At 40.2% G+C, this 23,924-nt stretch overlaps 1 pseudogene; it reads right to left on the bottom strand.

Annotated features, from left to right (window-relative positions):
- Nucleotides 1-9,022: 9,022 nt before the first annotated feature.
- LOC121436935 overlaps nucleotides 9,023-23,924 on the bottom strand; it is a 63,083-nt pseudogene continuing 48,181 nt past the window's right edge.

The following is a 23,924-nucleotide window of genomic DNA, read 5'->3' on the forward strand; positions in this document are numbered from 1 at the left end:
CTCAACTCCCAGAACTCTATGCGGCAGACTCAAGGTGATGGAGGTGGAGCGAGGGACTCTGGGAATTGTAGTAGAACAGAACTATGTGGTGATGGAAAGAGAAAGCAGGTATTGGATGCACCTGTATTGTGTAAATTAACTGAACAGAGAATTCTCAACAGAAGAAGTTCAAATGGCCAAAAGACACTTAAGGACATGCTCAACTTCCTTAGCAATCAGGGAAATGCAAATCAAGACAACTTTAAGACACCACTTTACACCTGTCAGAATGGCTAAAATCAAAAACTCCAATGATAGCCTTTGCTGGAGAGGCTGTGGAGGAAGGGGTACCCTCTTCCATTGCTGGTGAGAAAGCAATCTTGTGCAACCACTTTGGAAAGCAGTGTTTCGGTTTCTCAGGAAATTCGGGATCAACCTACCCCTGGACCCAGCAATACCACTCTTGGGAATATACCCAAGAGATGCCCTATCATATGACAAGAGCATGTGTTCAACTATGTTCATAGCAGTATTATTTGTAGTAGCCAGAACCTGGAAACAACCTAGATGTCCTTCAATGGAAGAATGGATGAAGAAAGTGTGTAATATATGCACATTAGAGTACTACTCAGCGGTAAAAAACAATGACTTCTCGAATTTTGCATGCAAATGGATGGAAATAGAAAACACTATACTGAGTGAGGTAACCCAGACCCAAAAAGATGAACATGGGATGTACTCACTCACAATTGGTTTCTAGCCATAAATAAGGGTCACGGAGTCTACAATTGGTGAACCTAAAGAAGCTAAGTAAGAAGATGAACCCAAGGAAAAACATATAGTTATCCTCTTGGCTATGGGAAGTAGACAAAATTGCCAGGGAGAAATTTGGGATCTTGGGGGTGGGGTGGGATGGGGGTAAGGGGAGATGGGGAGAGAAAAGGGGGAAGGGGAGGATAGGGGGAACTTGGGGAAAAAGGATGATTGGGATAAAGGAAGGTTGGAGAGGGGAGCACAGAAGCACAATTTTTAGTTAAGGGAGCCACCTTAGAGTTGGCAAGAGACTTGAACCTAGAGTGGCTCCCAGAAGCCCAAGGCAATGTCCCCAGTTCGTTCTCTGGGCAGCTGAGGATAGGAAACCTGAAATGACCCTATCCTATAGCAATACTGACGAATATCTTGCATATCACCATAGAACCTTCATCTGGTGATGGATGGAGATAGAGACAGAGACCCACACTGGAGCACTGGACTGAGCTTCCAAGGTCCCAATGAGAAGCAGAAGGAGGGAGAACATGAGCAAGGAAGTCAGGACCACGAGGGGTGCACCCACCCACTGAGACAGTGGGGCTGATCTATTGGGAGCTCACCAAGGCCAGCTGGACTGTGACTGAAAAAGCATGGGATAAAACCGGACTCTCTGAACATGGCGAACAATGAGGGCTGATGAGAAGCCAAGGACAGTGGCACGGGGTTTTGATCCTACTTAATGTTCTGGCTTTGTGGGAGCCTAGCCAGTTTGGATGTTCACCTTCCTAGATATGGACGAAGGGGGGAGGACCTTGGACTTTCCACAGGGCAGGGAACCCTGACTGCTCTTTGGACTGGAAAGGGAGGGGGAGAGGAGTGGGAGGAGGAGGAGAAGGGTGGGAGGAGGGGGAGGGAAATGGGAGGCTGGGAGGAGGCAGAAACTTTTTTTCCTTTTTTTCAATAAAATAAAAAAAAAATTTCTAGTACAGGTTAAAGATAACACCCAAAATATACACTTCATAAGCCTGGGATTCACCTTTGGCTTCTTGACTCTTCGAGTATCAATAAATCCTAGAATTTCTCCAGTCATCTTCGAATTTGTTCTTTTTTTTTTTAGCGATACAGAACTTATTTTATTTTTTCTTTCTCTTTTTATTATTATTATTACAAATTTTCACCTCCTCCCTTCTTCCCATTTCCCCCCTCCCCCATTCCCCTCTCCCTCCTTCTCCAGTCCAAAGAGCAGTCAGGGTTCCCTGCCCTGTGGGAAGTCCAAGGACCGTCCCCCTCCATCCAGGTCTAGGAAGGTGAGGATCCAAACAGACTATGTTCCCACAAAGCCAGTACATGGAATACAATCAAAACCCAGTGCCATTGTCCTTGGCTTCTCAGTCAGCACTCATTGTCAGCCACGCTCAGAGAGTCCGGTTTGATCACAGGCTCCATCAGTCCCAGTCCAGCTGGCCTTGGTGATCTCCCATTAGATCGGCTCCACCGTCACAGTGGGTGGGCGCACCCCTCGTGGTCCTGACTTCCTTGAGCACAACCGAATTTGTTCTTTTTAACAAGGCTTGTCTTTCAAGGATTTATCTGACCTACCTGCTGTTCCCAGTCAAGCCTATGATCTGACCACATCACTTGCACTAATGCTTTTCTCGTATCTGTAACAGATCCTTCTGAATTCCCTTAGTTCAAAGTCAGAGTCAGTAGGTACCTAGATGTCTGAATATCTTATTGATAAATATAATGAATAAAGAATTAGATATAGTAGGAGCTGGAGAGAGAGGGCACTTGTTTCTCTTTCAAAGAGCCCAAGTTCAATTCCCACAGCAGCTCACAGTCGGCAACCTCAGTTCCAAGGATCTGATGCCTGTTTCTGGGGTACCAGATACACACGTAGTAACACAGATACATGCAGACAAAACATGCATACACAGAACATAATTTTTTTAAAAGCTACATATAGAAAAGTGCTTAAAAGCATTGGTTCTTGGGTTTAGAGATGTAGCTCAATTCGTAGAATGCTTTGAATACTTGTTTGGCTAGGTAAGAAGTTCAAGGCCAGCCTGAACTACATAAGACCACTTTCAAAACTAGCAACATCAATAACAAAAACAATAAAAGCATGTGTTCTTAGTGGCCAAAAAAGAAATGCAAATATCACTAAACATATGGAAAGGATGATGTTAATTTATAAGAAGGAAATTTCAAGCTACATTACATAATTTAAGGCCAACCAGGTCTACATAGAGACTCTCTGAGAAAAAAAAATCAACAAAAATAAACAAAAGTAAAATATAAAACAAAGTGCAGTGGCCACCTGTACTTCTCCAAACTACAAAGGCCATAAACCAATGAGAATTCTGAGACTCTGTCATGCATATGAGGAAACAAGGGAAAGATGATTTCGAAATGTGCTGTAGGATTCTGAAACAGGAAGAGGACACTAGGCAAATGTGAAGAAACTATACTTTCTATTTAATAAGGTTCATTAGTGACAAAGACACTGTGCTGTGCAAGGTGTTAACACTAAGTAAAACTGAGTGGAAATATATGAAACAGTAGAGTATGAAGCTTTTATGTAAATCTAAAACTATTCAAAGAATAGAATTTTTTAAAGTATCCTAATTAGCACTTTTTTTACTTACTATATTGGAAAGGAATTAAAAATGATAATACATTTGTTTTGTTGACATTCTGGTGAAATGAGCACTCTCAAATATTGCTGGTAGGAGGAAAAATTGGTACAACCTCTACTAAGAGCAACTTGATGTACCTATTGAAATTTAAATGCACATTTTCTTCAAAGCAGCAAGTCAATACATCTGCAAATATGATTGTCAATACAATAAATACTCATCTATATGCGTCACTGTTCAATGCTCTCTGTGGCAGAATACTGGGGAAAAACAAGTGTCTAAATACATTTAATGAAATCTGTATAATGATGAAGAGGGGGTACAGTCCTCAGGATTATTACAGTCTTGAAAATATAGCTAGGGAACTCGCAAGTTTCAGAATACCATATAGTATGCTTATGTTTGTGTAAAAGGTGGAATATGTATGTGCCTGCATATGCATGAAATATCTCTGTGAGAACGTATGACAGGGAATGCCTCCAACTAACAGAACTCAATGATTGAAGGACAAGAACAGAAAGAAAAAAACTCAACTAAGTTATTCATATGTTCTTTTCCTATAGAAATTTTTGTCCTTATGTTGAGACAGGATTTTGTATGAAGCTCAAATTGGTCATTAACTTCTGATCTTCCTGCCTGAGTCTTCCAAATACAGGGATTACAGATGTGTGCCAAGCATGCGCTTATAGCCTTTGAGGTTTTTGTTTATTTTGTTGGTTGGTTTGGTTTTTAGAGATAGGGTTTCTCTGTGTAACAACTCTGACAGTCCTGGAAGTCTTGTTGTAGACAGGCTGGCTTCAAACTCAGAGATCCACTTGCTTCTGCCGCCTAAATGCTGGGATTAAAGGCGTGTGCCACCACTGTCCCTGTCCTTTGAATTTTTATTTTTTATCATTATTATTATTTGGTGGTTTTCAAGACAGGGTTTCTCTGTAGCTTTGGGGCCGGTCCTGGAACTAGCTCTTGTAGACCAGGCTGGCCTCGAACTCAGAGAGATCCACCTGCCTCTGCCTCCCGAGTGCTGGGAGTAAAGGTGTGCAATAACTGTATGACTGTCTCACCTAGTGTCCTGGGTGGCTTTCTGTGTCAACTTGACACATGGTATAGAGTCATCAGAGGAAGGCGCCTCAGCTGAGGAAATGCCTCCTTGAGATCTAGCTGGAAGGCATTTTCCCATTTAGTGATCACTGGGGGAGGGCCCAGCCCATGGTGGATGGTGCCATTTCTGGACTGGTGGTCCTGGGTTCTATAAGACAGTGGGTTGAGCAAACCATGGGAAGCAAATCAGTAAGCAGCACTGCTCCACAGCCTCTGCATCAGCTCCTGCCTCTGGGATCCTGGCGGGTTTGAGTTCCAGTTCTGACTTTCCTCAGTGATGAACATCAATGCTGAAGTGTAAGCCACATAGACCTTTTCCTCCCTTTTTTCCCCCTTTCTTGTTTATTGTGGAATTTAGATTCCTTTAGCCACTTTTGGGAATTACCAACCTTAGGGCATGGTCTTGTCTGTGGACTTGACAAGCTGAGTGGGGGCGGGGGGGGGGGTCTCTCGAGCTCTTGCTCTCAGATCCCTTGGGTGATGTAGACGGGGTCAGGCAGCATGAAGTGGCATGTGGTCAGTCCCCAGATCTATGAGTTTATTTTCCCCATAGCACCCCTTAATAATTTGTGTGTGTGTGTGTGTGTGTGTGTGTGTGTGTGTCTATCTTTGTGGTTCACACTACACTTTTTGGTCATGGTATTTCATTGCAGCAATAAACACCCTAAGACACCTATTTGATCATTTTTAATTAAATGGAATCCTTCTTATATTAGGAGCCAGGTGAGAAAAGAATATCTTGAAGACTTTGGCATTCGCACAACTTGGGTTTAGAGTCAAGTTCTCGGTTTCTTTAAATGTCTTTAATTTGTTTGATTCAGCTTTGTCTTATGTTAAATAAGGATACCACAGTGTTTCTCAACCTGTGGGCCAGGGGTCACATATTAGCTATTTATGTTACAATTCATAACAGTAGCAAAATTAGTTATTAAGTAGCAATGAAATAATTTTGTGGTTGGGGGTCACCACAACATGAAGAACTGTATTAAAGGGTTGCAGCATAAGGACCACTGCTTCAGAAAAATAGGCAACTGTGAAGCTTTATGTAAAATAATACTTTTGTGTGATTTTAAAGCTTTTGCATGAGAGGGTGTTTATTTATGAGTAAATATTCTAAGGTTACCCAGTAAGTTCAGACTTGCTCAAAGTCCTTGATACTGTCATGTTCATGTCAGCAAGAAACCAAAGAGCAGCCACGAAAACAAAACAGAAGCTGTATAACTTTGCACTTCTTGAGACTTCTAGTAGATTTAAAATATCATGGAAGGTATTAAAGTAATTAAAAATCCACCAAATGCAAACACCAGTGCTCTAGAAGCACCCTGGGAGATAAGTGTGAATACAACATGCATCGCTTTGTAGCTCTGACATCGAATAAAGACTGCATGTAAGTATAAACAAAATGTGGGTCACATCTCTGTGAGGAAGGCAGATTCTTTAAGGAGGTGGGGCTTAACTCTGGCATTCAGCCAAACTGTCTCCCTGACAAATCCATCAATGGGGAAATGGGAAAAGACACCAAGGTTGTTAGTGTTCTTGACTTCTTGGAAGGGTGGAGCATTTCACCATCACAGTAAATCTGTCTAGCTCTCATAAAACAAGAGTGTCCAGATACCGGAGGGGCACATCCTACAAAGCAAATCTACTTTGAGAGGGTCTGGGTGGAGAAAGATTGTTACATGGCTGCTGTGGAATTGCAAGTGGAAAGCGAGTTTGTGAAGTTTTCTATGGATATGTTTATAACTGCAGCCAATCCAAGTGGTAGTACCAAGTGATGTCTGGAAAACTACACCAGGATGCCATTGTTCTTCTAGCTTTGACAAAATAAGATGTACTCGTTATTTCATTTTCACAGCACAAGCTACTTTGAGAGGAAGATGGGCATCGAAGAGGCTCCTTAGTCATTTGGGCAAGAAACTGCTCTTGCCTGGATTGCTTCACTGGATATGCAGTACCCACAGAGAGATGACTGCTAAACTTGCCTAAAGCTTCACGAAAAAGTCTGCTGGATACTATGGGCCTGTAGGCTAAAGATGGATGCCCCAACGGTACAGAAGAATTTTGGGTAAATGTCCAGGCAGTAAGATGTCTCTGTCAATTCTAGAGTTTTGGAAGTTTATGAAGCACTTCCTGTTTACTTAGGTAATATTATATCCTTCTGGAGTCTTTGATGGAGTTAAAGAATAGATAGATAGTTATAGTTTTCCTTAGTTATGATAAAAGATAAAGTAGATATAAATATTGTAACTGTAATTCTTGCTTGATAACTGTTTTGTTATATGTAATTTTACTATGTTAAAGTTAAAGCCTTCCTTTTTGTTTAAACAGAAAAGGAGACATGGTGTAGGAGTTCTTTCTGTTTGAGCATTGCTTTCATTGGTTAATGAATAAAGAAACTGCCTTGGCCTAGTTGATAGGGCAGAACTTAGGTAGGTGGAGAAAACAGAACTAAAGGCTGGGAGGAAGAAGGGTAGAGAGAGAGAAGCCATGGATCCTCTGCCTCAGATGGACACCAGTTAGAATCTTGCCAGTAAGCCACAGCCACATGCCGATACATAGATTAATAGAAAGGGGCTAAATCAAGATGTAAGAGTTAGGCAATAAGAAGTTAGAGCTAATGGGCCAGGCAGTGTTTAAATTAATATAGTTACTGTGTGGTTATTTCAGGTGTAAGTTAGCTGGGCAACCAGGATGAACAAGGAGCCCTCTCCCTACAACATATGTTGATGATTATATTGAACTTCAAAAATTAGAGATTACTCAAAATTGTACTCAAAACTGTTTTCACCTTAAAAAGTCTACAAAATTTAGTGGCCTGCATTAATCTCTCATTATTCCCATTCTCTCTCTCTCTCTCTCTCTCTCTCTCTCTCTCTCTCTCTCTCTCACACACACACACACACACACACACACACACACACACACACACACACACACGGGGGGGGAGGAAGAAGGGAGAGGGAGGGAGGGGAAAACGGACAGAGAGGGAGGGAGAGGGACAGATAGAGAGGGAGGGAAAGAGAGGGAGGGGGAGAGTGACTAAAGATTGAAGCTTTACATTCTAGGACAGCACTCTCCCACAGAACTTCAGGCCCAGACATTGTTTCATTCTTTGAAAGAAGTTCTTATTAGTTGAGCTCAGCCTAGACTGGCCTTGAATCTGTGAGCCTTCTCTCAGCCTTCTGGCTTGCTGGAATTTCAGGCCTGTGCTACCAGATCCAGTTCACAGTCTATAATTTTGTTTGTTTGTTTGTTTGTTTTTCGAGACAGGGTTTCTCTGTCCTGGAACTAGTTCTGTAGACCAGCCTGGTCTCAAACTCACAGATATCCATCCACCTGCCTCTGCCTACCGAGTGCTGGGATTAAAGGCATGCACCACCACTGCCTGGCTCAACAGTCTATAATTTGGAGTGGTGACAAAAACTTACTAAAATAACTGATAAATGTTCGTACAGGAAGTGAATTCATTAAGTTCTAGTATTTATTCTACTCATAAGACTTACCATCATTTGGGATAAAGGAAGGGTGGATATGGGAGCAGGGAAGCACATATCTTAATTAAGGGAGCCATCTTAGGGTTGGCAAGAGACTTGACTCTAGAGGGGCTCACAGGTGTCCAGGGAGATGTCCCCAGCTAGTTCCTTGGGCAACTGAGGAAAGGGAACCTGAAATGGCCCTATCCTATAGCAATACTGATGAATATCTTGCATATCACCATAGAACCTTCATCTGGTGATGGATGGAGATAGAGACAGAGACCCACATTGGAGCACTGGACTGAGCTCCCAAGGTCCAAATGAGGAGCAGAAGGAGGGAGAACATGAGCAAGGAAGTCAGGACCGCGAGGGGTGCACCCGCCCACTGAGACGATAGGACTGATCTATTGGGAGCTCACCAAGGCCAGCTGGACTGTGACTGAAAAAGCATGGGATAAAACCGGACTCTCTGAACATAGCGAACAATGAGGGCTGATGAGAAGCCAAGGACAATGGCACTAGGTTTCTATCCTACTGCATGAACTGGCTTTATGGGAGCCTAGCCTGTTTGGATGTTCACCTTACTAGACCTGGATGGAGTGGGGAGGACCTTGGACTTCCCACAGGGCAAGGAATCTGGACTGCTCTTTAGACCCCGAGAGGGAGGGGGAATGGAGTAGGGGGAGGGGGAGAGGAGTGGGGAGAGGGTGAAAGAAGTGGGGAGAGGGGGAGATGAGTAGGGGGAGGGGGAGAGGAGTGGGAGGAGGAGGAGGGACATGGGAGGCAGGGAGGAGGCAGAAATTTTTTTCAACAAAAAAAATAAATAAATAAAAAAACTTACCATCACTAATCGTCATTTAAAAAATATTTTCTTCTGTAACATGAACCCTTCAGTGTGGCCGTGTGTTGTGTGGACAACAAAATTTAAGTTCAGTCTCTTAGCTTTTAATTCATTTATTTTCACTTTTAGGTCATCACATTCTTAATGACACAATGAAGCATGAGTCTAAGATGCTTTAAAGCTAAGAAGAAGGTTTTTGTTTTCTCTCTAAGAACATGAAAAGTTACACAAAGGTCAGGTCCAAATCATATGCTAAAACAAAACAAACAAACAAAAATCTTAGGACACCTAGGTGTGGTGACACTTGGGAAACCAAGGCAGCCTAGGCTATACAGTGAGGTCTTGATAAAAAAAAAAAAACAAAACAAAAACACTGAGGTATCTGAATAGTCAAAAGTAAGGGAACTGTGTTAATCTTACCCTCAAAAGTAACATAATTCAGTGCTGGGTATATAATCCAAGAGTGTAGCACTGGGTTTGATCTCGAGAACCACAAGAGAAAGCAAAGCCCTAATTAAATCCATAATCCATAAAACCATATTACCTACTCCAAATTCCGGAAAGACACTTGCTTTCATTGCCCATATGGTCTTTCACAGATAAAAATGATGCCTTAAAAACTATATCTCAGAGTTGACAGTAAATTTCACTTGAGACTTTACAGTATACAGCACTTTACATGAATGGCAACAAATACCCAGTAAAGACTGGGTGGCACGTACGTTTTGGCAAACATCTTCTCCCAATTAAGTAGGAAGATGGCATGTACTGGTGTAGGATGTACACTCTACATTGATAAGATATAGATTACATACACAAAATCAATACCTAAGAAGTTATTGCCTGGGCAAGGGGCTTAATACACCTTTTACTTAATTCTGGGTAAGCACTCTATCATTGAGTTATGCCCTCGGCACTAATCTCATTTCCTTCTGAAAGAAAAATTGGATACTTCTCTACAATATTTAAATGAAAAATAATCAAACACATGCACAAATTATTGCAATCAAAGATTAGTAACAGTAAATACTACTCTAATAGCATCAGAATTCAGGGTTGATGCATAATCCAAACGGAGTGGGTTAGGGTGATAATTATTCAAAGGCAAACTTCATGTTGTACCCCTGCTCCTTGCGTCGATACTCCTCAAAGGCCTTTGTAACCTCTTCTACCTTCCTCTGCATTATGCCTATAGGGGACAAGTCATATAATCGTTAGTCAACGTCACATTCCAGAGACACAACCACACACCCTCCCCTCAATTATGACATATAAAACTTTACATCTCAATTTTAATAGTTTTAATTTTTAGAAAATGAGAGAGAAAAATTCATCCTTTTGGAAACTATGAAAACAGTGCATGAGAATAATCTATTTTGTTCTTGAGCTTTTGGACAATAAGAGTCTGCCTTAAGTTTGTGTTTTGTTGGAGGGAGGACTGACTTTATTTTTACCCTTCAGTGCCGAAAAGGTGCTCAGTAAACCAACTGCATAGATTTTGGTAGGTCTGAGCTACCTACAAATCATGAGTTCATTGGGAATATTTACATTTCTGTTGTTTCCTAATAAGTTATTTACCTTGGTGGTTCTTACATTTGCTTAGGGGCAGTGTACTGCCAAATGCCATTAATAGTTACCATATCAAATTGTACTTTTCTCCCATGAAAAATAAACTGTTGGAGGAAGCATGTTATTCAAACATTTTCTACAAAAATGTACAAATAGAACTGGGCATTAATGTTTAGTAGGTGATAAATAATAGTTGGTACCCCTAGGGAAAGAAAAGTTTTGCAAAATAAAAACTAAAAATCTAATTGATCTACTTCATTTCTCTCAGTCAACCAGAACACTCTTAATGTCTGCTCAGTTTCTTTAAAAGCATAATGTCTCCTCTTATCATATAACATATATACATTCCGCAAGATCACACTCTAAGAATGGACAATTTAAATCATGATTATTTGTTGAGGGCACAGAACAACAATGAATACTGAGCTTGACTAAATAAATCTCTTGTTGTAATAACAAACTGCAGGGTGCAGATCCCCCCCCGCCCCAAGTAACTGTTTTAATGTGATGGAATCATAAAGGAGCAGTGCAACGAGCCATTAACTTCAGACTAGAGATGGCAACATAAGCACAATTCACTAATTTGCTGATTGATACATATTGAATGCAAAGAAGTACATTTATAACAATCTTAAAAATCAATAAAATGTCAAGAAACACAAGTCAGCATTATTAAGAGAGGCTTACTCTAAACATTTTGTCATGTCTTCTAATTGAATTCCCAGGGCTATTTTTGTATTAACTCACTTTAAATGTTTTAGGACTTTCATTTATTAAGGATAAATACTGCACATGTTACTTACTGGCCAGAATTCTGGTCCCAAGACCAGGATTATTGATTTGTTTCTGTCAATATATTAAGTTAATACATCATAGATCATAGCAGAAGTAAATTGTAGTAGTAGTCACTTCGAAGAAAATATACCATACACATTTTTCATTATTAAAAATATGCTGGGGCTGGAAAGATGGCTCAGAGGTTAAGAGCACTGACTGCTCTTCCAGAGGACCCGGGTTTCATTCCCAGCACCTACATGGCAGCTCACAATTGCCTATAACTCCAGTTTCAGTGGGTTTAACACCCTCACATAGACACACATGCAAATAAAACACCAGTGCTCATAAAATAAAAATAAATAAATTTAAAAAGCTTAAAAGATTTAAAAAAAAGCCAGGCAGTGGTGGCACATGCCTTTAATCCCAGAAATTGGGAGGCAGAAGCAGGCAGATCTCTGTGAATTCAAGTCCAGCCTGGTCTACAGAGTAAGTTCCAGGACAGCCAGGACTGTTACACAGAGAAACCCTGTCTCAAAAAACCACACACACACACACACATGATGGAGGAGGGTCTATGTGTTACTTTCATTGGTTAACTAATAAAGAAACTGCTTTGGCCCTGATAGGACAGAAAATTAGGTAGGCAGAGTAGACAGAAGAGAATGCTGGGAGAAAGAAGCAGATTCAAGCAGTCGCCATGATTCTCCTCTCCGAGACAGACTCAGGTTAAGATCTTTCCTGGTAAGCTACCACCTCGTGGTGCTACACAGATGATTAGAAATGTGTTAATCAAGATGTGAGAGTTAGCCAACAAGAGGCTAGAGCTTATGGGCCAGGCAGTGTTTAAAATAATACAGTTTCCGTGTAATTATTTCGGGTAAAGCTAGCCATGCGGGAGCTGGGCGGGAACACAGCCCACCGCTCCTCACTACACAGACACACAGACACACAGACACACACACACACACACACACACACACACGTATATACACACACTGAATATAGAAAAACAAAAATTCTTTTCCCAATAGGAAACTTGGGAACAAAGAAAACATTCAAATATTAGAATGCTTGATGTTTGTACAACTCTACAGAATAATTTAATTGGTCAGTGGCAAAGATTATGAATTTGTCATGAAATCTCAACAATATATTTTCATAAATATGGCATGCATTATGATCACAGCCAACATGGTTGGGGGAATTTCACAAGGTCATGCCATTAGATGAAGTGCTATAGAATGGCTTCGGAGGGAGGGAGTGTTAGTTTTCTTTGGAGATGAGCTCCCTTGATAGTTAATCTAACCCCAAATGCCCAGCCCTAAACATACGTACATAGGAGCAACACTAAATGGACACAGTAGGTTTTACACATACATGCATACATGTACACACACTCAGTTTCCTTTCTTAAACACACCAGGACCATGGGCTGCGCACCACCCACAGAGGGCTGTATATTCCCACATTAATATCTAGAAAATGTCCTACACACTTGTCTTCAGGAATCTAATAAAGCGCTTGTTCTCAGATGAGGTCCCTTTGCCCAAATACTAGCTTGTGTTAAGTTGACCCTCCCAAAAAATAACAACAAAAACAAGACATCCCCCAACCAAAAGATTTTGGTAAAACTACTCCCAGCCCATCTCCTGATTTGAGGATATATTTTCCTTCAACTTAGCCTGACTTGCAAATGTTTTAGGCAATGATGTATAGAAACTGCCCTAGAAGGTTATAAAACGAAGAGATTTTTGTCATTAAGTTAAAACAGTTTTTTAACTATAATTAGTATTTTTAAAATGTATTAGTTACAATGACCTCTTGAAATTTACAGACAAATGGATGGACTAGAAAAAACCATCATGAATGAGGTAATCCAGACCCAGAAACACAAACACAGTGTGTACTCTAAGTGGATATTAGAAATAAAGCAAAGGATAACCAGCCTTCAGTCCACTACCCCAGAGAAGCTACGTAACAAAGAGGACCCTAAAAGAAACATTAATGGATCCCCCTGGGAAGAGGAAATAAACAAGATCTCCTGAGTAAATTGGCAGGGAGAAGAGAGGGTGGAAGGAGGGGAAAGAAGGGGAGGGGGGAGGAGAATTTGAGGGAATGGGATGATCTAGTTGGGGGAAAGGGCGGAGAGGGAGAACAAAGAAAGATATCTCAACAGAGGGAGCCATTATGGGGTTAGCAAGAAATCTGGCACCAGGGAAAGTCTCAGGAATCTACAAGGATGAACCAAGCTAAGAATCTAAGTAATAGTGGAGAGGGTGCTTGAACTGCCCTTTCCCTGTAATCAGATTGATGACTATCTTATTGTCATCATAGAACCTTCATCTAATGAGTGATGGAAGCAGATGCAGAGATTCACAGCTAAGCACTGAGCCAAGATCCTGGAGTCCAGTCAAAGAGAGAAAGGAGTGATAATATGAGCAAAGGGGCCAAGACCATGATGAGAAAACCCACAGAAACAGCTGACCCGCGAGTGTAGTGATATTTCATTTATATTTTAATAAATAAAACTTACCTGAAGTTCAGAGAGTAAAACAGCCACATTGGCCAGCCTTACAGACCAGGTCGCAGTAACACACACCTTTGAACCCAGTAGCCATGCTAGTTTGCCATAGAAATTGGGCGGTGCATGCCTTTAATCCCAGAACTAGAGAGGAATATAAAATAGGAGGAGACAGCTCTCAGTCTCATTCTGAGATTCCTGGAGGCAGGATCGCCATTTCAGACTAAGGCTGAGAGCCAGTGGATGGCTGCTTACTTTTCAGATCTTCAGGTTGGACCCCAATTTCTCTCTCTGAGTTTTTATTAATCCTGCTTCATCCGAGCTCATGGGAGCTCACTAATTCCAGAAAGACAGTTGAGGAATCTGCATAGGACCGAACTAGGCCCTCTGAATGTGGGTGACAGTTGTGTGGCTTGGATAGTTTGTAGAGTCACTGGCAGTGAGATCAGAATTTATCCCTGGTGTATGAACTGGCTCTTTGAAGCCCATACCCTATGGAGAGATACCTTGTTCAGCCTAGAAACAGGGGGAAGGCTTTGGTCCTGCTTCAGAGTGATGTGCTAGACTTTGTTGATGCCCCATGGGGACCCTACCCTCTCTGAGGGATTGGATGGGTGGTGGTGAGGAGCTGGGGAGGGCAGAAGGAGGGGAAACTGGGATTAGTACGTAAAATATAAAAAAATATTAATTACACATAAACATTGGATACTATTAAATTCACTGTAGAAGAAGATACTGTACTCTCAAAAGCATTGTTATAGTGTACTACTTTCTCCTAGGAAAATAATTGGGGCAGTGAGAGGAAAAAAAATACCCTGACAGAAAAATGGTCAGAAACAGAAACAGGCAACTCATTAGCTGGTGTGTTGATTGCTTACAAGTATTTCAAAATACTTATCTATAAGTAACCAGAGAGATACAACCTGGACCAGAGAAATAATTTTGCATGTTTTGTCAAGAAATGGCAGTAGTGGTGTTGCTGGTAATTACAAAGGCAGTAAAAGGAGTGCAGAAAAATAGGTCCTCTAATGAGTGAATTGTTGAGAAAAATACAAACTACTTCACCTTATCTGAAAGAAAACACACACACACACGTCTTTAAAACAACACTGCTTGTGATTTAGCATTTTAACTTGTAAGAAGGAACTATATTTACATCCTCGAATGATGGTGTGTATTAAAATCACCAACAGAGGAGCTGGAGAGATAGCCCAGTGGTTAAGGGCAGTTGCTAAACATTCCTGTTTAGTACCCAGCACGCACATGGTACCTCGTGACCATCTGTAACTCCAGTTCCAAAGTTTCTGATGCTCTTTTGGCCTCTTTGGGCACAGCATGCACATGGTGTAGAGACATACATATAGGCAAAACATCCATACATATAACCTTAAAAGAAATAAATTTTACAAAACTATTGATAAGTACATTTAATATAGAACAATTTAAAATAAAAAAAACAAATTGGGAACTTTAAGACTTAACAATGGGCTCTCAAAAACCTTTGTATGGATATACATATACACATGTAACAACAATTAATTTTAAAAGGTGCCATGAATTTAAAAGAGGGAAAGGAGGGTACATGGAAGGTCTAGGAGGAAGGAAAGGGAAGTGGGAATGATGTAATTATATTATGATCTCAAAAATAGAAGAAATAAAAGCAAACACTATGGCATATCCACATATCTAGCAGTCATTAGCAGAATGGAAAGATACTCATGTGTACAGGCCTGTCAGCTGTCAGTTTTGTATCTTCTCTTTCACCAAAACCTGACGAGTTGGAGGAGATAGCTCAGTTGGCTAAACGCTTGCTGTGTGAGTATGAGAGCTTACGTTCAAGTCCCAATACCCTTATAAAAGGTGCTGCAGCAGACAGCTAGATTCCTTGGGCCTGCTGCACAACCAGCCTAGACGATGAGCCCAAGGTCCCAGTGAGAGATCCTGTCTCAAAAGACAAGGTATGCTAGCTCCTGATGAATGCCACTGAGGCTGAGCTCTGGCCTCCAGTGACACAGACACATAGGCACATACACACAGATACACATACATGCACATATGTATACACACACAGCTATAGCCTCTACAACAATAACATTAACAGGAACAATAAGAAGCTGAACATAGTGCTTGGGTACACGTTGGGGACAGATAAACTGTAACTGTCTACTAAACCCTACGGTCATAGCTGCATTTTGAAAATACGGAAACATTAATGCATAATCTCCGTGAATAAGTTAAAAACTACTCTGTGTATCATGCCAAGAACAAGAAATTTATTTCTGAACAATCAAAAGTAGAGGAGCTTTAATAAAGAGATAATCATTTCATAGGATCATTCTGGCAGTAGTGTGGGAATGAACTGAAGTAGAGTTAGATGAGAGATGAGCAGATCACAAAAGAAGATCAACAAAGCATTTCTACAGGCTAAACCCATAAACCTGTAACACAGCAGTAAAGACATGTTTAAAGGAGGTAAAAGACAAACGCACCAAAACATTTAAGATACAAAGAAAGGAGCAAAACACTTTAAAAACTGCGACAAGTTTTGCACTAGATTTATAGAATTAGTAGGACTAGATAATTCCAAATGGTGTCCAAAGTGGAGCGGAAAACAGGATGCGTGACTAAGAGGCGCACCCTCCCCCTCCTCCCTATCTTACATCTGGCTCACACTCCCTCATCAAGTTCTGCAGAAGAAGGTTTTCCTTTGAAGACGGCGAACAAGCTAAACTATGGAACAGAGATAGCAGACCAAGTTAAGGGCAGGCACTGTGTACAAAAACTAAGGATTAATCAGAAGTTTCCAAGAGCTTAAGTGGATGCCCACAAAGAAGCATGCCTAAACTCAATCCCAGGGACTACTATCACCATCAAAAGGCAAATAAACATCCCAGGAAACCAACAGTACAATAGAGATTAAAAGACTACAGAAGAGAGGAGTCTTGGAATTTGAACTAGGTAAAACTTTAATTTAAATTAAAAGCAGGGATTTTGGTACTGACATACTGATAAGTATATAGAAAGCTAAGCAAAAAAGTAAAAATAAAATTCAAAAGTAAACAAAAAGTTGCAAAAGAAAGAAAATATAATATTCTAGGCTGTAAACAACACCCTATGATCATAATTAAAATAATAATGTTCAAAGTGAAATTTATGATATATATATATTATCTATGAATACATATTTACCAAAGATAGTAGAGACTTAATAAAGGAAAACTAAAAAGTAAATCGTTTTTGGCAAATTTAGTTTAATCTGAGGTGTCTTTAGCACATGCATGTGCAAATGTTTGCTACTGCAAAGTTTTGATGATGAAAATAAAATAACCATCCAAGAAAGTGACGGCTGCAGATGACAACTGGGATCAAACATACCCCTGCTTAAGAGAAATGCCTTCTTAAAGGAATACCATAGAAACAAGCAGTGGATTCCAATCAGTATTCTAAGTACCTACCTTAGAAAATAGAAAAAGGACAAAATTAACACAAAGCAAGCAAAGGGAGGAAATAATAAAGAGCGGAGTGAATACAACCGCAAACAGAATCACCAGAGAGAAAAATCAATGAGCTAAAAAGCTAATTCTTTGAGAAAAAGTCAATAAATTTAATAAACTTCTAGGCAAGAGGGAGAAATTTAAGCTCAGAAAAACGTAAGTCACCAGCATTAGTAAAGAAACAGGGTACTCCATTACAAACTACTCTACACTACTCTATACTTACAGTTCACCAGCCTAACAGGGATGTACCAATTCTCTGAGAAACCACAAGGTTTCAAATTTAACCAAGATAAAATACACCATCAGAAAAGTTTTAAAAACAAGTGAAGATATCCCCCTACAAAAATATCCAGGTCCAAATAGATTCACTGACGATCTAGCGTTCAAGAAGAATTAACACCATTGTCTGACAAATCCTAATAAAACAGTATTAATACCTAAACCAGGAAAAGGCAGCAAAAAAACAAAAGAGAAAACTACAGACCAATAAATCTGAAGAATACTTAAAATAGCTCATAATATTTAAAGACCTGTTGCAAAACAGATCCAAATCAAAGTAGATTTTTATTCTGCATATATATGGCTGCTGCTATATCTGAAAAATGTCCCTGTTTCCATTATATAAACAAATAAGAAAAATAATGTAACAATTGATACAGAGAAAACATTTGATTAAATCTAGTATCTATTTAGGATTAAAACAAAATCATCCACTTAGAAATAGATGGGGATTACATGAGCTCAATAAAGAGAATCCACCAAAACCCTACAGCTCATATTCTATATTAAGAAGAAAGACTGAAGGCTTAACGTATATGACCAGAAATGTACAAAAAAATTAAGTAAATAAATAAATAAACAAAGTTAGGGCTGGGGATATAACTAAGTGGTAGAGTGTTTGCCCAGAAAGTACAAGACCCGAGGTTTGATCTCAGCAACACATACAGAAAGGAGAGAGAAACAAAGGAAGGATGTATATTCTCATTTATCATATTTGAGAGAATTTCTAGAAGTTCTAGCTAGTGAAAAAAGTGCAAGAAAAAATAATGGCATGAAAATTGGAAAGAATGAAACAATGTTTATTTGAAGATCTCTTAACTGCGTATTGTAGAAAATTCTAAATAATCTACAAAAATTTTAATTAAGAAGTGAGTTATATTGAGAATTCTCTGTTCAGATCAGTGCCCCATTTTTTAATTGGGTTAATTAGCATTTTAAAGTCTAGTTTCTTGAGTTCTTTATATATTTTGGAGATCAGACCTTTGTCTGTTGCGGGGTTGGTGAAGATCTTCTCCCAGTCAGTGGGTTGCCTTTGTGTCTTAGTGACAGTGTCCTTTGCTTTACAGAAGCTTCTCAGTTTCAGTAGGTCCCATTTATTCAATGTTGCCCTTAATGTCTGTGCTGCTGGGGTTATACCTAGGAAGCGATCGCCTGTGCCCATCTGTTGTAGGGTATTTCCCACTTTCTCTTCTGTCAGGTTCATTATGTTCGGGCTGATATTGAGGTCTTTAATCCATTTGGACTTGAGTTTTGTGCACGGTGATAGATATGGGTCTATTTTCATTCTTCTACAGGTTGACATCCAGTTGTGCCAGCACCATTTGTTGAAGATGCTTTCTTTCTTCCATTGTATACTTTTAGCTCCTTTATTGAAAATGAGGTGTTCATAGGTTTGTGGGTTAAAGTATGGAACTTCTATACGATTCCATTGGTCGACTTCTCTGTTTTTATACCAATACCAAGCTGTTTTCAATACTGTAGCTCTGTAGTAGAGTTTGAAGTCAGGGATGGTAATGCCTCCAGAAGTTCCTTTATTGTATAAGACTGTTTTGGCTATCCTGGGTTTTTTGTTTTTCCATATAAAGTTGATTATTGTCCTCTCAAGATCTGTGAAGAATTTTGATGGGACCTTGATGGGGATTGCATTGAATCTATAAATTGCCTTTGGTAGAATTGCCATTTTTACTATGTTGATCCTCCCAATCCAAGAGCAAGGGAGATCCTTCCACTTTCTGGTATCCTCTTCAATATCTTTGTTCAATTCCTTAAAGTTCTTGTCAAATAGATCTTTCACTTCCTTGGTTAGAGTTACCCCAAGATATTTTATGCTATTTGTGGCTATCGTGAAAGGTGATGCTTCTCTGATTTCCCTCTCTGCTTCCATATCCTTTGTGTATAGGAGGGTGACTGATTTTTTGGTGTTGATCCTGTATCCTGCCACAATACTAAAGGTGTTTATCAGCTTTAGGAGTTCTTTGGTGGAGTTTTTGGGGTCACTTATGTACACTATCATATCATCTGCAAATAATGAAAGTTTAACCTCTTCCTTCCCAATTCGAATCCCCTTGATCCCCTTATGTTGTCTTATTGCTATTGCTAAAACTTCAAGCACTATATTGAAGAGGTATGGAGAGAGTGGACAGCCTTGCCGTGTTCCTGATTTTAGTGGGATGGCTTTGAGTTTCTCTCCATTTAGTTTGATGTTAGCTGTTGGTTTGCTGTACTTCTCAACAGAAGAAGTTCAAATGGCCAAAAGACACTTAAGGTCATGCTCAACCTCCTTAGCGATCAGGGAAATGCAAATCAAAACAACTTTGAGATATCATCTTACACCTGTCAGATTGGCTAAAATCAAAACCACCAATGATAGCCTCTGCTGGACAGGTTGTGGAGGAAGGGGTACCCTCATCCATTGCTGGTGGGAATGCAAACTTGTGCAACCACTTTGGAAAGCAGTGTTTCGGTTTCTCAGGAAATTCGGGATCAACCTACCCCTGGACCCAGCAATACCACTCTTGGGAATATACCCAAGAGATGCCTGATCATATGACAAGGGCATTTGTTCAACTATGTTCATAGCAGCATTATTTGTAATAGCCAGAACATGGAAACAACCTAGATGTCCTTCAATGGAAGAATGGATGAAGAAAGTGTGGAATATATACACATTAGAGTACTACTCAGCGGTAAAAAACAAAGACTTCTCGAATTTTGCATGCAAATGGATGGAAATAGAAAATAGTATCCTGAGTGAGGTAACCCAGACCCAAATAGATGAACAAGGGATATACTCACTCATAATTGGCTTCTAGCCATAAATAAAGGTCAGTGAGTCTATAATTTGTTATCCTAAAGAAGCTAGATAAGAAGGTGAACCCAAAGAAAAACATATAGCTATCCTCCTGGATATGGGAAGTAGACAAGATGGCCAGGCAAAAATCGGGATTTTAAGGGTGGGGTGGGAGGGGGGTAAGGGGAGATGGGGAGAGAAATGTGAGAAGGGTAGGATGGGGAGAACTTGGGGCAACGGGATGATTGGGATAAAGGAAGGTTGGATGGGGGAGCAGGGAAGCACATATCTTAATTAGGGGAGCCATCTTAGGGTTGGCAAGAGACTTGGACCTAGAGGGGCTTCCAGGTGCCCAAGGCGAGGTCCCCAGTTAGCTCCTGGGGCATCTGAGGATTGGGAACCTGAAATGATCCTATCCTATAGCCATACTGATGAATATTTTGCATATCACCATAGAACCTTCACCTGGTGATGGATGGAGATAGAGACAGAGACCCACACTGGAGCACTGGACTGAGCTCCCAAAGTCCCAATGAGGAACAGAAGAAGGGAGAACATGAGCAAAGAAGTTAGGACCACAAGGGGTGCACCCACCCACGGAGACAGTGGGGCTGATCTATTGGGAGCTCACCAAGGCCAGCTGGACTGTGACTGAAAAAGCATGGGATAAAACCGGACTCTCTGAATATGGCGGACAATGAGGGCTACTGAGAAGCCAAGGACAATGGCACTGGGTTTTGATCCTACTTCATGTCCTGGCTTTGTGGGAGCCTAGCCAGTTTGGATGCTCACCTTCCTAGACATGGACTCAGGGGGGAGGACCTTGGACTTTCCACAGGGCAGGGAACCCTGACTGCTCCTCAGACTGGAGAGGGAGGGGGAGAGGAGTGGGGGAAGGGGGAGAGGAGTGGGGAGAGGGAGAGAGGAGGGGGGGGGAGTGGGGGGAGGGGGAGAGGAGTGTGTGTCGCGGGGAGGAGTGGGAGACTGGGAGGAGGCGGAAATTTTTTTTTCTCAATAAAAAAAATAAATAAATAAAATAAGTGAGTTATAAATCAGGCATGGTAGCACATGCCTTTAATCTCAGTACTCAGGAGTAGAGGCAGGTGAATCTCTATTAGACGAGGACAGCCTGGTCTGCAGAATGAGCCCCAGGACAGCCAGGGCTACACAGAGAAACCCAGTCTCACAACAAAAACAAAACAAAAGTGAGTCATTTTTTTAAAAATTAGATGTACTTATTATGTTTCATGAGTGTCTTGCTTTTGTGTGCATATGCTCTGTGTGCTGGTCTGGTGCCCACAAAGCACAAAGAGGGTGTCTGATCCCCTGAATCTGGAGTTACAGAAGTTTGTGAACCACTCTGTGGGTGCAGGGAAGGAACCCTTGTCCTCTGCGAGAGTAAGATGTGCTCTTAACAACTAAACCAGCTCTCCAGTCCCTGTCTTTGAAGATCAAAAGATAGATGATCAATAAACAAAATTGGTTTTATAAATTACCAATGAGCATATGAAACACAATTCACTTAAAAATCACTGTAAATAAAATAAAATAAAAACGTGTATGTAAAGTGTGTGAAAAAATTACAAAATGATGATGAAAGAAATCAAAGAAGACCTAGTAAAATTTTGAGACACAATATTTTTGTGGCTGGGAAGGCTCATAATATAGTTAAGATGTTAATTCCCCCAAATCCATCTATAGTCTAAAATGTAAGCTTTAAATGCAATTCTTAACAAATATCATAAAAATGTTTGTAGAAAAGCAAGAGAATTAAAATAGCTAAAACACTTTTGACTGAAGGAAATAAATATTATTTATTATATTATATTTATAAAATATGTAGCTACAACAATGATGGCAGTGTGATATTTAAGCGGAAAGAATCAAAGATCCACAAAATAAAGACCTCAGAAAAAAAATTCAAGCACACACCAAACAGATTTTTGATCAGGCACGAAAGCAATTTCAAGGGCCAGATATGGTGGTTCATATCAGCAATCCCATGTTTAAGGAGGCTGGGGCAGGAGGATTGCTGTGAGTTAGAGACCAACTTTGGCTATGATGTCAGAGCCTGTCTTTAAAAGGGAAAGAAGATTACAAGATAGCTCATCAGGTAAGAGTGCTTGCCACCAAATTTGAGCACCCAAGTTCAATACCTGAAGTCCACATGGTAGAGAGAACTGACTCCTGCAAATTGTCTTCTTACTTTGATATGTGTGTTGTGGCATGTGTATGCATGTGAACACATACATGCAATATAAACAAACAAACTTAATAAGAAAATAAAATAAACCCAACTGACCAAGGACAGCTTTTCCAATAGTATTGGATCAACTGAACGAGTTTAGGCAAAATTAGCAAACAAAAGATCCTTGATCTAAACTTATTATACAAAATAAAACCCAAATGGATAACAACCTTAAAAATATAAAAAGATAAAAACTTTCTGAAAAAAATTAGAGAAAAATCTTTGGGATATGAGCAAAATTAATCAAACAAATGCTGACAAATTGCCTATCATCAAAATCATACTTCTGTTCTGTGACTAACTCCCATAAAGAGGATGATAAGATAGATAAGATGTAGAGTGGGAAGATTATCTTCAAGCTACATATCTGATAAGGAGCTACTATCTAGAATACAAGAAAAATCCTTCAAACTTCGGAGTAAAGAAGAATTATAAAGGGAGAAAGAAGCATGGAAGACATTTTACTGCAGTAAGCGAAGGAAAAGATGTTCACTCTCATTAGACACGAGGACGATGCACACCACATGATATCACGACACATCCATTATAGGGTTAAAGTGAAAAAGACTTAGACTACCAAAAAGTGGTAAGGACACAGACACACCATACAACTCATACATTGCTGGTGGCAATGGAAAGAGGTACAACCACTATAGAAAACTGTGGGCCTTTCTTGCTATGTGGCTGGGCTTGGTGGAGTACACCTGCAATCCCAGTACTTAGGGGATGGAAGCAAGAGGATCAGAAATTCAAAGTCAATCTCAGCTACACAGTGAGCTCAAGGCCAGCCTGGGCTACATGAGACCCTGTCTGAAAACAAGTAAACAAGCAATTGCCATAGGATCTAAGAACTATAGTCTAAGACACTTAGGCTTGTCATCTGTCCAAGAATGTTCATAGTAGCTTTCCTCAATTTATCCCCAAATGTTCTAGATAGAATAACCAGTCAGACAAAATGTGCTATACCTATACTGGAATATTGCTTACCAACATGGAGAGTCAAACTGTTCATATATTCAACAAGCCAGCCAAATCTTTAGGGAATTTTGCACAACGGGGAAAAAGTCATTCTTCAAAGGTCACATTCTGTACAATGCTATTTATATAATAAATCACAATACATTTCAGCAAAAGAGACTAGATCAGTTGTTTCCAGGAGGTTCAAACTCAGTGGTAAGGCAGGGATCAGAAGGAAAGATGGGTGTTGTGATAAAAGGAAACATGAACAAGCCATGTGGCATGGAACTAGTGAGCATTTTGCTGTTGTGATACATATAAAATCCTACACATATGCAAGAAGGCTGCATGTAATTAACATGTATACAGTTAAAACTGAACAAATCTGTGACAGGCTGAGTCAATGTCAGTATCCTGATTATGGTATTATACGACAGTTTTGTAAAATATTATAACTGGGAAAAATAAAGTTACAATAAGTAGGGTTTCTATACTATTGCTT

Source organism: Microtus oregoni, unplaced genomic scaffold, assembly GCF_018167655.1.
Source record: "Microtus oregoni isolate MIOR12 unplaced genomic scaffold, Mior012 000050F_008, whole genome shotgun sequence".
Taxonomy (NCBI): Eukaryota; Metazoa; Chordata; class Mammalia; order Rodentia; family Cricetidae; genus Microtus; species Microtus oregoni.